General features: G+C 37.4%; 1 long non-coding RNA gene across 1 annotated transcript; it reads right to left on the reverse strand.

The window, feature by feature from the left end:
• Positions 1-922: 922 nt before the first annotated feature.
• Positions 923-3151, reverse strand: LOC118802685. Its single transcript, XR_005006768.1, has 4 exons — positions 2883-3151; positions 1744-1989; positions 1464-1595; positions 923-1329 (listed from the first exon to the last, which is right to left on the reverse strand). It is a non-coding gene; the product is annotated as an uncharacterized LOC118802685 (long non-coding RNA).
• Between the last annotated feature and the right edge of the window lie 1045 nt (positions 3152-4196).

Below are 4196 nucleotides of genomic sequence, written 5' to 3' on the forward strand. Positions count from 1 at the left end.
TGAAATTCCACCATCTACATCCTCAATGTGAAAGAGATCACAACCAATCCACCAAAAAGGGTTTGTCAGTTAACCAGATAACTTATGACAAAAATTGTCCAATAGCAATGTCTCCTGTGTTAACCTCTTCTTGTATTGGAGAGGCTTGACTTTTGGCTTAAAGGATTTGGCTCTGTTTCAGTGAAAACTCCAGATTTTTTTTTATTGTTAACTGCAGCATTTTATGTTTCTGCATCAGATGTTTAGAGAGAACTGAAGCTAATCTCAATCTCTTTTTATTTAGAGCTATGGAGAAATGACTGCTTACTGCAGTACTAAATAATAATTATAGTAATTTATTGATGACAGTCATTTCCAGCTTTGAATGCACAGTGTGCTACTTTCTGCAGCATAGATTATGTGCTATAGGTTACGTTAAGAAACTATGTTGTTGGTGAGCAGATCACTTTTCTAGCATTTACAGCCCAACTCAAGAATAAAACTCAATTCAAAACACACTCAAATCCTTTAGCATATGGTGCTGAATTGTTCTAAATGGTACAATAATCTTTACACTAAAAAAAGACCAAATATTTACCACACAATATTTTATTCATTCAGAATAAGCACATAAACACAATATGGAGTGAACTATAACTTTATAAAATGTCATGCTTTCTTTTTTTTTGAACACTAAAGTATAGACAAAATCACACTTTGCTTATGTTTACTGTACTTTACTATATGTTTTAGTACTGACAATGAAATATGACAAAAATGCCCCAAGAAAAAATATTACTGAAAATAAAATAAGAACAATTATTAAAATCGCTCACCTTTTCAAATGTTACTAATTGAGCTTCTCTAACTTTTCTAAGCATATGTAACCAGTTATGAAATCTCTTTAAACAAATGTATCACTTAAACAATTCTGCATGTTTTGCTTATATCCAATGTTTGTTGCGGTGTGAAAATAAAAAAGCAAGGCAAATGGTCAACGCTTATGGAGACAAAAAAGCATTCAAACTAAAACTAGGAAATGTTTGTACATAACATAAGATAAACATTTATTAAGTACAAAATCAGAAAGTATTTTGCTCATTATTTGTGTTGAAAGGCTCAATAACAGCACCACAGCATTCACTCACCGAGACTATAAATGACCTGCTGGATGTTTCAGTGAATAAAGCTGTTATTTTTAAAGTCTGACCTGCCGGATTGAGTGATTTCTAAAATGGTCTTAAAAGCAGACAGACCTAAAATCATAATGTAGAAGCTTGGTATTCAGCACTAAGCAGGATGTTCCAGCTTCTATCAGCGCTTACGTTCTGCTCGCCTCATCAGGTTTAGCTGTGAAATACAGAATGAACAGTTCAAATTAGCCTTTAATCAGGCTAACAGAGACATTTCTGATTCAGTGAGGATTAAAATGAGCTTCTTCTGAGTGATTCACTACTGAAGAAACACACAGGAAGAGTTCTCACCTTGAGCTCTGTAGCATTTAACTCCCAGTATGATGGACACCAGCAGATATGGAGACACTGCCAGTAGACTACTGAGCAGACTGAGGACTGAGAATGGAGCTCCTGATTCAGACAGACCTGATTCAGACAGACCTGATACACACACACCCACACACACCCACGCACACACACACACACACACACACGCACGCACGCACGCACGCACGCACACACAGATTCTCAAGAACATGAACATAAAATGACAGTTTTAAGATGTTTTTTTCTGTTAAAAGCAGCAAACCTCTGACTGAGATCCAGCTCTTTGGTGACTCTCCTTTCTCTGAGTGTTTACAGTGATAGAGACCTTCATCTGACTTTGAGACAGAACTGATGGTCATCTCTCCTGTAGTCTGGGTCTGAAGGAGAAATCCATCTTTATAGAAATCAGCTGTGAGGTTTGAGGGCTTTGAGCGATATAAACAGCGGAGAGTCAGAGAATTTCCATCAGTCACAGCATGAACAGGGCTCTCCAGGATCACATCACCATCTGTAGGACCGGAGTGTAGAGGAATTTGTGATAAAGTAACTACATGAAATGCAGAATGAAAAATGAAAAGTTGCTTGAACTCTCTACTGAAAAGCAATGCATTGCAAAACAGAAAGCTGAATTTCTGTCAGAATTTAATACAGTCCATCGTAAAATCAACAGCTATACTGCTTTCCACCATGTAGCAGTTCAAACAGCATTTAATCAGCATTTAATCAGTATAATGAATCTTTCACTTTTCATTTTGTCATGTTTTCTGCAAGTTGTTTTTTAAACACAATCTCCTGTGTACACTGCATTTTACTTTTTATACAATCATAACAGTATTTCAGTGAAGCACATATGTTTGAAGTATTTTACGGTGCAAAATAATATAGTTGTGCACTGATTACATTTCAAAAAGGAACAAATTCAGCATTTCATTTTTTAACACCAGTTTCTTGTGCATGTATGTTTTTCAGTGAAGAGCTCAGTTGTCAGGTAAAAATGTGATAGATTTAGTTTAGATTTGCATTTTGGCAGATATTCTGCCTGTCACTATGGAAAAGTAAAGTAGTGTGCATTGCATTACAATACGGGACAAACTTCTCTCTACAGAGGGTAAAGAGTGAGACAATAATGAAAACAGCGTGCAGGACACAGTAATGATCTTAACACAGAGACTTCATCAGCAGATATCAGTGATAGTGTGTTGGAGTTGGACTGATACAGAGTTTTCCTGTGTGGATGCTGAAATATTTCTTTTTTTTATTCATTTTCAATATCTACATTTCAAACTAGTATTTACTGAAACATTGGTCTTCATGCTTTATTACAACACCTGTGATTTCAGCATTTCTTCCAATTATTCCATTATTAGATTCCCATCACTGACAGGATTAATATAGACTCACTGTGCACTGTGATATTGACAGGAGAACTTCTCCCTCCAGACTCAGACTGACACCAGTAAACTCCAGTGTGGGATGTGGAGATGGAGCTGATGTTGCATGTAGATCCTGTAACTGATCTTCTGTCTGATGAACAATCTGACACTTTCCCACTGTGTGTGTATCGTCTCACTCTCCATCCAGTAGACTCACTCTGTCCCTCACAGCTCAGAGAGAGACGGTCAGTAATGAAGTGTTGAGTTCTGCTGGGACTGATGATCAGTGAGACTGGAGGAGACGTAGCTGAAAAACAGAGAGAAGACATGAATTGCAGCATGTTTTTAAATACTAACATAACTAATACTAAACAAATGAACTGTTAGCTCTATAGCTCATCTTTTTCCACACATAATTTAGTGTTAGTCAGGTGGCTGACAAATAAAAATGGGTTATAATCAGTAATTACATACCTACAAAATTCTACAGAATGTTTTTGATGAATCTGCACATACAAACTTTTTAAAAAGAACTTTCATGTGGCAGTGTCACAATACGAAGCTGAAGTCAGCTATTCAACAGCTTCTTGCTCGAATTTTCCCATTCCACCTTAAATGGTGCAGCAGTTACATTCTGGCGATTCAGGCATCAGAACTCTGCTGGACTATTTAAGGTGGAACGGGAAAATTAGATAGATAGCTACCAAGACATTAGCATGCTATTTTTTATGCTTGTCATGAAGAAAAAGACCATAATACATTGAAACGACATTAAACTAAGACAATACAATGGTTAATGTCATTTTTAACAGAGAAAATACTCACATTTGTGGGTTTTTTCACGCGGCTATCTTGATCATATGTATAATTGACCCACCAAACTGTTTTATCCCCAGTATGTGTGAGCAATATCACAAAATCATATCATGCTTTCCTCAAAGAAGCTACCAAGAGACTATTCTGGAGTCAGCTTAACATCAGGATATCATCTTTAGATCAATGGCCAATGCGAAAAAGCTAATCAAGAATAGGGAATAGGGTTTTTGAGGCTATACTGTCATGATAATCACTCTGACTGGGCTCGGTTTCTGCCATGAGCAGAAATGGCTCAGAACTCTTTGCTCAATTCTACCACTGGTTTGACTCCGTTCCAGTGTATCCTAGGCTACCAAGCTCCTCTAATGCCCTGGATGGCTACTGCTTAGGACATCCCAGCCGTAGAGGACTGGATGCAGTGGAGTGAGGATGTATGAGAGAACTCCCATCAATGTATTGACCGAATCCTGTGTCAATACAAGGTGCAAGCTGATCAACATCGAGAAGAGACCCCCGTTTACCATCC

This window comes from Colossoma macropomum, unplaced genomic scaffold (genome assembly GCF_904425465.1).
Source record: "Colossoma macropomum unplaced genomic scaffold, Colossoma_macropomum, whole genome shotgun sequence".
In the NCBI taxonomy this organism is placed as follows: Eukaryota; Metazoa; Chordata; class Actinopteri; order Characiformes; family Serrasalmidae; genus Colossoma; species Colossoma macropomum.